This window comes from Sinocyclocheilus anshuiensis, unplaced genomic scaffold (genome assembly GCF_001515605.1).
Source record: "Sinocyclocheilus anshuiensis isolate Anshui unplaced genomic scaffold, SAMN03320099.WGS_v1.1 scaffold364, whole genome shotgun sequence".
In the NCBI taxonomy this organism is placed as follows: Eukaryota; Metazoa; Chordata; class Actinopteri; order Cypriniformes; family Cyprinidae; genus Sinocyclocheilus; species Sinocyclocheilus anshuiensis.
Genome location: NW_015555735.1, coordinates 1,174,018 through 1,188,303, shown reverse-complemented (window position 1 = coordinate 1,188,303; position 14,286 = coordinate 1,174,018). Strand labels below are relative to the sequence as shown.

At 34.9% G+C, this 14,286-nt stretch overlaps 1 pseudogene; it reads left to right on the top strand.

The window, feature by feature from the left end:
* Positions 1 to 8,129: 8,129 nt before the first annotated feature.
* LOC107673060 (protein polyglycylase TTLL10-like) overlaps positions 8,130 to 14,286 on the top strand; it is a 10,242-nt pseudogene continuing 4,085 nt past the window's right edge.

Genomic DNA, 14,286 nt, shown 5'->3' with positions numbered 1-14,286 from the left:
TGGAAAAAAGCCCACAGCGTTCACAATATGTTGACCAGTTTCTTTCCAACTAACTGCTGATTTGCAAATATGCGGATTGGAGCAACGAAAGTGAATATAACATCAACTGTAGCACATTGAAAGGTGCAGAAATAATGCAAACGCTTCAGACTTTAATTGAGTGTGTCTGAGACATTTCTTTCAATTGTATCAGGTCAGTCAGGCATGTTTTCAGCGGTCAGGTAAGGTGTATGTTAATGGCTGTCAGTAAATCTGGGTCTGGCTCTGCTGCTGGCCTGGTCATTGTGTTCATGTGACTCCTCAGTGGGTCGACCGGAATGCCTGGCCTCAGAGCAAAGCAAGATCCAGTTACATGTGAACAGAGCTCCTTTTTAACTACCTCAATTTGCCCTGTTCTGCCAGGACCTCATTGTGTTGCTGTGGAAAGCACACTGCCAATGAGGCCCCTGTCATAGGTAGGTGCAAGGACAGCAGGACAATGATACGTAAAAGAGCTTTTTACCTTTATGTACTCAAACGCAAACTGCTGTGAATGGTCATATGAATGATTCATTTGAAGTTGAAATGTAAAATGACACAATGGCTCAATAAAGTTCTGATACAAAACCAACACAATGGCCCTTTATTTGACATCTCTTATCTCTGAAATATTAGTTTGTCACAGAGGGTTTTGTCTGCTGCTATAATGCAGCATTTGGCACCCAACTTTAAACTATGACATAGAAGGACCTTTAAATATCTTTTGTCATTGGTTGGAAACTTGGAGTAGTAGTACGGAAACTAAAAATAACCATGTTTAGGATTGCAAAGGATCTTTTGTTCATTTTCTGAATGTACATTTCTAATGTTTAGGAAAGAAGTCTCTTATGCTCACAAAGACTGTATTTATTTGATCAAAAATAGTTACATTTAAAACTGTTGTATTTGTGTATATATCTTAAAATGTAATTTATTCACATGATCCTTCAGAAATTATACTAATATGCTGATTTGATGCTTAAGAGACATTTCTTATTATCTACAGTCAAACCAAAAATTATTCAGACACCAGATATAATGTTTTTACTAGTGGGTGCAGGACACTATAGTTCATTTAAGTGAGGATAGCAAAATAAAGTCAACTGTGACATATTGTACCCAAAAATTCTTCATACAGTGGACTACCAGTAAAATTGATAAAAATTTGGGACCAAATATTATTGAGACACTTTGACCTGACCATGTTTTGCTTAAGTTTTTTTTTCTTTAATTGCTAATATGACCTTTTTACACCACAGACTGAACACGGTTTTAAGCATTGCTAAGGGTGGCCCAACAAAGTATTGACAGTTGTGTAAATACTGTCATACTAACAGCTGTCTGAATCATTTTTGGTTGATTGTAATCCATTACATACCTTTCTACCAAAGTTATCTGACATTATCAAGATGAATTTGTTCTGACACAGTTGAACTCTGAGTTCTTGTCATATTTTATTATTATTTTCTAAACTATAGCGAATAAACTGATAATGTGAGAAATGTTGAAGGTGTCTGAATAAATTTTGGTTTGACTGTAGGTTGAAAACAGTTGTGCAATTTAATATTTTTGCAGTTTAATATATTTAATATATTACTGTCATTTTGGTCAATTTAATTCATCTGTGCTGAATAAAATATTAAGTTCTTTCACTTACATTAAAAATATTTAGATAAATATTAAGTTATTTCACCTAAAATATTGTGTGTGTGTGTGTGTGTGTGTGTGTGTGTGTGTGTGTGTGTGTATAATATACATATTACACACACATGAACACAAAATATTCTGTAAAAACTCATGAATATTACATTGTATTACATCACCAGAATCTCAGGTATTCTGGTGTTAATGCAAATTTCCAGAGTAATCACATATTTGTGAAAAGTCACATGGCTTCAGGGTGAGATCCTGTTTGAAATCCATAATTATAATTTCAAGTTAATAGCTGAGAGACACCCAGACAGGATCTTAAATGCTGCCAAGTGCTCAGTTGACTCATTCAATTAGAAACATTTCTTAGAAGTAGCAAAGGTGTTTCCCATGTGTTTTCCTATTATCCTAGTTTAAGTTACACCTTCAGTACCATTACTTCTTTAGTGCACTACAGTACATCAGCATTTTAATAGAAACTATTTAACCAGTTATTGGTACTAATTGGATAATCAAGCATAGAATTGTGAATCTATTCATGTTTGTTTGCAATTAAACTAAAAATTAGGTAAATTATAAAACAACAGAATGTTTCAAGTGAAGGCAGCAGAAGAGCTTGCCATCGCATGACATCACAAGAAAATTCCACATTGCCGGAAACAGTGGAGAATTCCAGCACTGGTCTGTGCTTGCTCAGATGTAGTCAAACTAGATTCCAACCAACAGAGGGTGAGGTTAACCTAGGATTGCTAATGAAGTAGAACGGGCTGTCAAGATGAACACGTGTTTAAACGGCTGTGACATAGCTTTAGGGTGGATAAGTAGTAGTCATACTGATTAGTTTGCAAACGTTTTTTTATCACAACTCCTAACCACATATTCTTGTTTATTAAGGTCATTCTGTTCTCAGCAATTGCAAACACTTTAAGAAAATCCTTAGTGATAATTAGAAGTTTTTTGGGGTTTTTGTATCTGTATCCGAATTTTTAAAGGGCCTTGTGTTCCTTATCTCATTAATGCTCCTCCTTGTACAAAATAACCACGTCACCCCTCATTTACTTCACGAATATGCCAGTTGATCAAGTTCTGATGACTGAGAAACGAGTAATTATTGGCATAACATGATGACAATAAGATGACATCACTCTTTCACCAACTGTTAAGGGCATAAAAATGCATTGTTTCTCCTGTCCAATCCTCAACACTCCTCTCCTCATGTTTACTGTATGTACTTAAATGATTCAGCACTTCCTGGTTGGTGGCAATGATGAGGAATAGGTCAGTCCTCCAAAAACAAATATACAGTCTCTCTCACACACTCTCTCTCTCTCTCTCTCTCTCACACAAACACACACACACACACACACACACATATACTCATAAGCAGATGGTGAGCCAGGGGAGTTACATGGCTGTAAAACAAACCTGTTTTCTTTGTCCACCTACACAGCACTCTGTGGTGTCAAATGAGTGTCAGGAGTGGGATTACAGTTAACTGCCACTGGTGTCTGGGTGTGTCTTCCAGAGTCGGTTGTTATAAAGAGCAGTAATTTTCACACTTTCTGGGAGACACCCTGAAATTTAGGATACGTGCAATATGACTAGCACCTCTAAATATAAAACATTAATTTAATGTAACTAATTACATTTGATTACTTTTCTAAATTTATAATGAATGTTTTCAACTTTTAATCATTTTGAAACATTTAAAGCAGGCAGGTTTAACCGTACAGTACTCAACACTCATTGCTGTCATACTTTCAAAATCCTTCTTCACTTGAATTAAAATTATAATAATTTCATTTTAAAGCACAGCCACCACAAAATCAGACTTTAACACCTCTTTTTACTTTGAGATCATTCTATGGTTAAATACAGATTTAAATCATAAGATATAGTTTAATAGCTATGATACTGTTTTTGAAATCAAATCTTTGCATATCTATGACAGGAAACACTGGCATCTAACAAAGCCTAGGAAGAAAACAGTTAATCTTAAAACATAAAGCATATAAACCCAAATAGGAAACAAAACAGTTAAGCATGTGTCCTATTCTGTGTCCTAAACTCCTGAATCATTGGCGTCTCATATTTTAAAGCAATGAAATTTGGGAAAGAAATAAATCACATCTGTATGTGTGTGAAAATATTCAGATGTTAACCCCCTTTGTAATCGTTAACATTTTCTTAAGTAACTGTAATTACACATTTTTCTCAGTAATTGTAACTTATTTTAGTTAAATTTATTTAAATAAACTACGTAATTCCATCACATGTAACTAGTTACTCCCCAACTCTGCGTCACAAATTTACAGTAACCTGGAAATCTAAAATATACGTTTTTTTTTTTTGTTTTTTTTTTCAAAATTCTAAAAACTTTCAGTTTATTTCCAGGTTAAAATTAGATTTTGATTTCCACATTTTGCAGCAGGGACAGAGATGTTAAAGGGGTCATAGGATGCTACATGCACATTTACAAGTTGTTTGAACTGAAATGTGTGTTGGCAGTGTGTGTACACAACCACCCTATAATGATAAAAACCCACCCAGTGTTTTTTTTTTAATCTACTAAAATCTTTACCCCTTTCTCAAATCGAGCCTATCTCAGATGCCTGTCTGTGTGACACATAGACTGTAAAAAAATATGGACGACGCACCTTCAATCTCTTCCACTGAAGAAAAGTGAAGCCGCCATTGTCCCAACAGGCCGCGGCCATATTGTGCTGATTTGGGACCGGAGTCTGCACAGTAGAGAACTCTGGACCAGAGTCTGCGCAGTAGCAAGCGAAGTGGAGCCACGTCCCGCCTACACTCCCGCAGAGTCGATGCAAGCTCACGCCCCTGACCCCGTTTTAATTAGCCTGACTGCTCCAATTTTTGTCTGCTGAGAGGATTGTGTTAAAATAAGGTAAATACAACTCCGATATCCTCCTAAAGATCCTGAAAAAGTCCGTTGGCACCTCAGTTCACTCAGAGAAGCTGTCAGTCTCAGCTGTCAATCATGACCTTACATCAACATGATAAAATCTACATCAAATGACAAAAGCCATCTTTGGAAAAAAATTATTTGAAGTGAAATTTAATTATTTAGTTTGTCTCATGTCCCATTAGATTACATGGAGAGGGTGGGGTTTATGACCTATACTGGGACCAGCCACCTGGGGGCGATCAAAACGCAATGGCTTCACTTTTTAAGACTCGTGCGGGGGTGTGACATCACACAGACAGGCCCCTCCCACGATAGTTTGATTGACAGTAGCGTTTCAGCACAGACTGGACTGGCGTCTTACCTTAGACCCGCCCTGAGTGAGCTGTCATCAGTCCGCCATTGTTTCACCGCCGGAGCAGATGTAGACAAGAATGACTCCTAAGTGATTGAGGTGTTCTGTTGTAATGAACATAGCAGTCCTCATTTACTCCCGACATCTGAGCCGCTGAAGACGCAGTGGATTACATTTTTTCCTGAAGAGAATGCGCCCCCGATCTACCTAAATGCGTCTATCTTCGTGCGAATCATTCGTGATCCAGTATAAGGTTTTTTAATGAATCTTTGCAAATCACCTTTCCTAATAATGAGCTAATTAGCAAGTTTCACGATGAATGTGGCTAAAGTAAGCAGTCCCTCAGAGAGCAGCTCGGAAGAGAGGGGCGGGGTCAGCAGAGCTCATTAACATTTAAAGGAAAATGCTACAAAACGGCTTATTCTGAAAAGAGCTGTTTTTGACAGGGTAAAAAAGGGTGTTTTTTACACTACCATTGAGAAATTTTAACCAAACTATGTTACAGACTTTTCATTAAGACCCTAAAGAATCATATCAGCTTGTGGAAAATGGGCGTCCTATGACCCCTTTAACCTTGTTGTGCATATTTAGATCATGTGAACGCAGATAGAGATTTATTAATAAAGTAATTGAAATAGTTACTCTACTTTTTACATTTTAAATAGTGTAACTTGTAATCTGTAACCTAATACATTTCCCTTCCCAACACTGATGCCGATAATATGTTTTCAATGCAAAAACTGTATTAAATTAGAGAAAAGTTCAATAGAATCATTATGGTAGACATCACTACAGTAGGCTATATGAAAATACTTGTTTTTAGGAGTCTAATGCAACACAATATTGTTAACACATGATTAGAATGTAAATACGACCTATGAAGATCTGTATGTTTAGCGTCTATCTTTACTATAAGAGTAATTGCATAGAGACAGGTGTGTTTGGGTTTGATATTTATTGAAGGTTTGTTCTTTGTTTGATGTTTTACCCATGACAACACAATCTTGAAAAAAACAATGAATATAAAGAGATGAATAAGCCTTTATACAAGCCAAGAAATTAAACCCACTGCTTAAGAATTTTTAATAGGACATTCATCCATTTTGAAATTAAGATATTTGATGTTACAGAACAACATAAGAAAAGAAGAACCAGTAAGGATTGAGTGTGCTTTGTTTTAACCCACAGTAGATCTCATTTCCCCATGGCTAATATGTTTTTACACCTAACTGAACACAATAGCTTAAGTGAGATCAAACAAACGGCATCAGCGCGCACAATTCATTGCATTCTCACATTACTGTAATGCCAAAACAGTGATCCGCAGCACAATTAATAATGAATGGTGTAGGTTGGAAACGCTGGGAATCATTTCCTGGAGTGATTCTTTTGTTCTGAGATTCTAGCCTTCAGTAGCAGCTGTTGCTAAGACACCTGTTTCCTAGGTAACAATCAGTTGTTTACATTGGCCTGTCTAGTTTGGTGAGCATGGAGTTAGCATGCTCCAAAAGTATTTGAAGTTCATGGACTGAATAAACAATGATACACTGCCATATCATACAAACACGACCGGTGTAGTTGTTCCCAGAGGAGACAGGAACTTTTAAAAAGAGGAACGGAAGAATAAACATATTTTGTGACCTCCAAAATCAGTGTAAGTTTAATACAATTTGTATTTACTAAATTGATAGTTGCTGTTTAGCTAATCTCATTTTTCCTGGTTTAAATATCTAATCATCGCCGTAGCCAGTTAGGCCACCGAGGTCTGGTCCTCGGTAAATTTTTCATGTTCAAAAATAAATTTTCTCTGAATGGCTAATTTGCTGTTTAAAACTCCTCATATGAGTGTCTGCATGTATAATTCAGTTTAGACAGTTTGCAAGAATGTTTAGCGTCCGTGGAATGATCGCTGCGAGACGCTGGCGGACTCACTGAGGGGGGCGCAGCCTCCGCCGTGTTGCCAGATCCAGCTATTATTAACGTCTTTGGACTTGTCTTTTCTACTTAATTTGACACTTTGGAAAGTTAATAAAGCGGGGTATTGCAGTTTAGGGATAGCGATATCATTATCTTATCGTATTTACAAAAGATTTGAACTAATGTCGGTTTATTTTTATTTATTTTTGCGGTTTTTATTTTTTAACGTTATATAGCAATATATGGCACTTAAACTGACAGTAATCAAAAAATCCCACAGACAGGATACCACATTCGGTAAGGAAAACGCAAAAACAAACAACAACATAATTTTGTATAATCAACGCTATCAAAAGCAGTAGCGTTCAACACTAGTACACAGATCTGTAGAACAATAGGTTAGCCTTCAGAATAAAATGCAAAAACTAGCCATTTCATTCAGTATAGCAGTTATATTTTGACAAAATCATGCTAGAAACATTCATAAAAGCACTGGACAAAGTTATCATCTATATAGCAATGGTTATTAATGAAAACTATAGGCTAACAGTAATATGTATTGTTACGTGAATAATAAACAACAGATACAATTATCCACCCTAGCCTATAGTAAAGTATTAACAAATTTTGATGCAATAAATATGGTATAATTTAACAATGTTCATCTCTCTAAAACAGAGAAGACATCTTTCACAAACATCTACATGTCTGTCTTGTTTAAATTGTTAGTGTATATATAGTGTATATAGAGTTGTGTTTGTAGGGGTTATTATAGCACAATTCTTAACCCCACCCCAGCCCTCACTAATTTTCAAACCCTGGGTACGGCCATGTATCTAATGTGTAATATTTTATGTCTTTTAATTATGCGTTTTTAAATTGTATTAGTTTACCATAATATCAATGTATTATTTTGCTAAAAATGTGTGCTAGAGCTCAAATCGTTTTTTTGATACTGCAGTTTCAAGGTTATTTTCTCAAGCAACTCCTCTGTTTTATTCCAGTGACCACAATAAATACCAAGCTGAAACGTAGCCATGCATATCTGATGTTGCTCTTTTTCTGGATCACTGGCTTTACAGAGGTCAGTCGGGCACTGCTGCTGGAAAATCCGTTTGTTTTTCTCCGTAGACCTGGGCTGGTTGGAGGGGAGTGACTGTGATGTCATGTGAGAGCAGGGTTGAGCCCCGTAAGCACGGAGAAGAGCCAGGTTCTGGACAGAGACAGGACACACAGCATGTCCGTGGAGACTAACAGCAGACGATGGACGACCAGGGCCAATCAGACGAGGAGGAGAAGGGCAGTCCGCTGAGTGCTGGGATCGAGGTCATGGTGCTACAACATGTGAACGAAGCTGAAATGGAGAAGGAGAAGAACAAGGAGACACAGAGGAGAAGGCGGGTCACTCACAGAGTAAAACATACAGATGGAGCCCTGCCAGGTGTGGTGTGTAAGCGTGTTTGTGTTGTAGATGGGTAGACAATCATGGATTCTGTACTGTAGTTTAATAGTCTATACAGATATGACAAAATGAGAAAGGCAAAGCAATGAAAATTGGTGTCCATTTATTAGGGGATATTAGTGAGTAGTATTTGACTGATCTCTACATGGCTGCCCCCATGAGGCAAAAATGAGGTAAAACGGTTTATATTAAGATGCTGATAATATATATATATTATTTGGATAGGACTGAATATATTGTAAGTATTATTTGTTTCTTTATATGTTCAACTTGTTAAATAAAAGAAAGATTACTGAGTGCAGCCATAAAACATTATAACTTGGAACTTGGAATAGAATATATGGTCTTATAATTGACGTTTACAATCATTACAAATACAAAACCTCAACAATAATAATAACTATCATATTATTATTATTAAAATAAATTATGCTTGTAACATTTATTTTGTTTGAAATTAATATTTACAATTATTTTAGTTATTAAATTATTATAATTATATTTGTAATTATTATTATTGTGTTATTATTATTTTGTAAAATATCTTGTTTAAGAAAATTTACAAAAATGTATGATACTTCTGTTTAATCATTTACATAAAATTAATTTGAATATATTGTAGAATTGGTAGTATCGATCAGTTTTAAAGCTAAAATGCCACAGTAATTGTAGAGTGATTTATTTAATCTAAATTGGCTGAGTGCCAGCAAACAAACTAGACAACATGATACAGAGTCAAGTCTAGTCAGGCGTGCACTCATGGGTCAGGAAGAGGAGGTGAGAGTAATTAAACACCGTCTCGGATCAGGACGGTGATCTTCCACTACTGCAACTTCAGTCCGCCCCAGCCAACACAAGTAACAACATTCACGATTTTTACAAGGATCATTACCAATTTTTCAACCAATTTTGTCTCTATATATAACGTAAAATATAGTAGTCTATGTATTATTTGTATGCATTAAGAAAGTGAAGTTTACTTTGTATTTCTTGTGTGTACATGATCAGTGAGTCTCATTTGTTGAGAGGGACAGAGACAAGCGGCCTGAAGATCCAAGGGGCCCTGGACCCTTCTTCTACTTTGGGGGAAGCAATGGGGCCTCCATGTGAGTGGAAAAAAAACACCTTTTGTGTTTGGGCTGGGATGTTGATATTTATTTTTAACAATGATTTGTAATGTGTTATAATGTGCACAAATTATACAACTTGACTTAATGAATTGTGGACACACTGCAGTTTTGGTGTTTGTCTTGGTCTTTCTTTGGCCTTTAGTCTGCAGTAGGTCCATGAGAGGCCTGCTACTATATAATCAGTATATATCAGTGGCTTCTAATGAATAATTAAATTTTACAAAATAAAAAGGGATTTGGAGATTTGCCACTTCTTGAGAATTTATCAAACCATTTTTTAAGTGTCTTTCAAACATGACACAGATATCTTGGTCTGATCTGATATTTAGAGTTGCATCATATTGTGAGAGTCGAGGCTGGCAGCGCATATATGACAAGACCAGGACGGACTACAAGCTGAAGTGGTGTGAAACTAAATCACCTGCTGCCTACTACAGCTTCAGAGCAGGTGATCTGTTTTTATGTCATGTCAGGTTCACAGCAATCATGAAAAAAGTTTATTACCATTCACATATTACCATTTATTACTGTTTATTTTCATACAGGTGGCCAGTTGATTTACCAGATACCCAATAATAAGGTCCTGACCACTAAGATAGGCCTTCTGAACAGCCTGCGGGACTATGACAGAGTCAGCAGCAAGGTCAACTATGGACGTGGAAACAGGTTATAAATGGAAAAACTTCACCAGAGTAACATGTGTAGCCACTGCAATATTCTTCTCCTCCTTTTTTTCATTTAATTGCTGCATCTACATACAAAATTTGTTTACATGTTGCAGGAGGATGAGGCTGGAGGATTTTTTTCCTGTCACTTTTCGTATGGATATGAAAGATGAAAGAGAGGCTTTCTTTAATGGTATGACTACAGGTTAAATATATGGATAGATACAGTTGATAAGGAAATACTGTTTCATTTTGTGGTCCTTAAGATTTTTTTTTTTTTTAATGCTTTTGGTGGTCTCTTATACTTACCAAGGTTTAGAATTTACTATTTAATTTACACTGTAAAAGAAAACAGTTTAAAATAAATTTTATTCATTTTATATTTTAAATAATTTGTTGCTGTTGATGGCAAAGCTGAATTTGCAGCTGCCATTACCCCAGTCTTCAGTGTGACATTGTTAATATTTGTAATATTTTTTGTAGAATCTGTCATTGTTTTTTCAGTATTTATTTTATACAAGTATGAAATTGAATATAAGTATGTTTGTCCTTTTTTAAAATAAATTACCTTTTCAGCCAGGATATGTTAAATGGATTTTTTTAGACTTATATTGTTGCAAAAGAGTTCTATTTTGGATAAATGCTTTTTTAACTTTTTATTCATCGAAAAATCCTAAAGAAAAAAAGCACAACTGTTTTCAGCATTGATAATAAATCATCATATTAAACGATTTCTGAAGGATCATGTGACACTGAAGACTGGAGTATTGACTGCTGAAAATTCAGATTTACCACCACAGGAATAAATTCTATTTTAAAGTATATTAAATATAAAGTATATATATAGATTCCTAACTTTGGAAATAAACACAGTACTGCATCTAATGAATGCAAAATTGATGTGGTCTTCAGGAATATGCAATGATAAATCCAGCATGTGGATCTGCAAGCCCACAGGCCTTAACCAAGGCCGTGGTATTTTTCTACTGCGGACACCAGAAGACATAAGCGCATTCAGAGAACGACTGCAGAACACAATAGAGCAGCAGTCCAACAGGAAGTCACCTTTCAATTTGCCACAAGCTCGGATTGTTCAACAGTGAGTAAAGCTGATAATTTCAAAAGGTCACATGCTCTAATTATATGTAATCATGCTGTGAATCATGCCTTCAGTGTCCTATAATCCTGCCGAATCCATGGCCAATGCCATAGGCATCAATCTAAAAGAGCTCGATGTCTATATTCTAAACTTTTCATTTAGAAATCAAATCAGTCAGCATTACAAAATACAGTAGCTATGCCACAGAGGAAGCTAACAGGCATCTCCGGCTCTGCAGGGAGGCAGTGATCCGGTCATTGGCTAGTTTCTGTCATGCTAGCAAAACAAAACTACAAAGATTTATCTTTTAATTTTGAGGATGTTAGAACGGCTTGGCAAGCAATTCACTGAAATCAGCAGTATTAAAGAATACACAAAATTAACATAACAATTAGTAAATAAATATTTTAAAATACTAGTTTTAAATTAATACTCATTAATAATAAAAAATAATGATAGAATTTATATATAATTATAATATGTATTATATATTAAATTAATATATTAATAAATAATAATATTTTATATATTTTTTTTTATTAAAATTCCTGATACATATTCACATTAAATTCATTCATATAAAAGCATATATATATTGCTTTTATTCAGGCAGTAAGATATTACAATTTCTTGTTTCAGTACATGCAGAAGAAAAATCCTCTCTACAGCATGCTAAAAGAGGAGACCGTTTGGTCCATGGATCACTTCGATACATACATTAATGAGACGTACATGCTGCCAAAGGGTCTGCCTAAAGATTGGGCTCTGGGTCCTTTTGCAGTGAGTTTGATAACTGTTTTAAATAATTTTTATAGGTTTATATGATAAGTTAAAATCAATAGTAATGAACTGATAATCTCTGTTAATCTGACTTAGTAGGGATGTCTACATGTATCTTATAAAGTAATAACTGCATGTAGATTTATTCAAATTGCTTGAAAGGATGCAGTTGTACTGTTGTCATGGTAACAATGGTTTTGGGAGTATATGAAATATTAAAAGGGAAGCTCATCAAATATATTTAGAAAGATGAAACCGAATAGGAAAATAAGAATGTGCTAAATGAAGGGCAGCATTTTATCTTGGAGCTCAAAAGATAATAACATTTTTGTCAGGCAAATATCAACTCTAAAACAGATGAACGACATTTCATTTGAGTTTTCAATAATTAAACTGCATCCTAACCAAGTGTTTTGTCATTCTGCAGAAAAGGATGCAACACATTATCATCCAGTGCTTTCAAGCTGTCAAAGGCAAGCTGGACTGCAAACTTGGTTACTTTGACCTAATTGGTTGTGACTTCTTGATTGATGAGGATTTCAAGGTGAGACACAAAAGAGTGTTTATAAGAGCGAAATGTGTGTGTATTTGAAGCCCGAAAGCAGATTAGTTTTAGAATTATCCTCTGAATGCGGTAAGACGCATTACAAATAGAAAGCCTTTATTGATCTCTTCTGTAATCTCCTTAGTTTCTTCAAGACAATTATGATACAGTTTTCTAATGCTGGCATGATTCTCTGCAAACATGATGTTCAGAGGCCGGTTGTCCCCTATGGAGCATCCTAAATTCAATCCCTGCCAAGCAGTTTCCAGGCAACCTGTGTACTGTCGGCGTAAACATGTCGTCCCCAGGCCAGGAACATTCTGGTCTCCAGGTTACCAGATCATTATGGATTCACACATAACAACCAACAACATTTACATTGTACAGCATTAACTCGATAATACATTACACCTCAAACTATAACAGTACCTTACGAGACTTGCATTAGAAATATTCAATACTTGACATCCTTCACTGAAATGTGTACATGTGATTCACACTCAGTGTCAGTGTATAATCTTGTCATGTGTTTACACTGTCATCTCCACAGCGATAACAAAAATGAGTGTGATAAACATATTTGTGGTTTAGGCCAAATATATGTGATTACTGTAAAATAAATAGAGCTATTTGAATAGGGTAAGGCTGCCATCTACTGGCGAAAGTCTGCTGTAGGTTTTTTTGTTGCTGGTACTTATAAAGGAACGGGTGACTAGACATATATGTAAACAAAGATCATATAGTAATTATTTGGTTTCTCTTTATTTTAATTAATTAGATCAGTGCATGGTTATTTAGATTATTCACAGTAATTCTACTGTTTTGTGCTTCCTCGTTGTTTTGGGTAAATGCTGATATTGTCGTCAGTCACTGAGAATCGTTTGATAGTTACTCTGAACAGTGTTCATGGTTCAAATGTGTGTGTTGATGGCTGTTTAGTAGTATGACAGTCATCACATACTGCATTTACCATGGTCAAAATAGTCAAAAGCATAACTTTCATAAATTATATAAAATAATTTATAAATTATTTATCAAATGAAAAGCATTATAAACGTTTTAAATGCATTTTTTTTTAAATATACACTGCTGTTCAAAAGTTTGGGATCAGTAAGATTTTTTGTGTTTTTTGCGTCTCTTGTGCTCATCAAGGCTGTATTTATTTGATCAAAATTACAGAAAAAAACTGTACTATTGTGAAATATTATTGCAATTTCTAATGTTGGTTTCCTATTTTAATATACTTTTAAATATAATTTATTTCTGTGACGCAGCGCTGAATTTTCATCAGCCATTACTCCAGTCTTCAGTGTCACATGATCCTTTAGAAATCATTCTAATATGCTGATTTATTATCAGTGTTGTGCTGCTTAATATTTTTTTGGAACCTGTGATGCTTTTATCTTTGATGAATAAATAGTTAAAAAGAACAGCATTTATTCAAAACACACCCTTGCTGAATAAAAGTATTCATTTCTTAAAAAAAAAAAAGAAAGAAAAAAATTTGATTAAAAAAAAAAATTCTAACTTTTGAATAGTAGTATATATTGTAACACAATTTTCTATTTATTTTTTATTTATCAAATAATCCTGAAAAAAGTATCACGTCCAAAAAATATTAAGCAGCACAACTATTTCCAACATTAAATATAAATCAGCATATTACAATGAGAATTAGAATTAGAAACTTCTTTAAAAAACATTAAAAATTATTTTGAATGGCTGTGTGTGTGTGTGTGA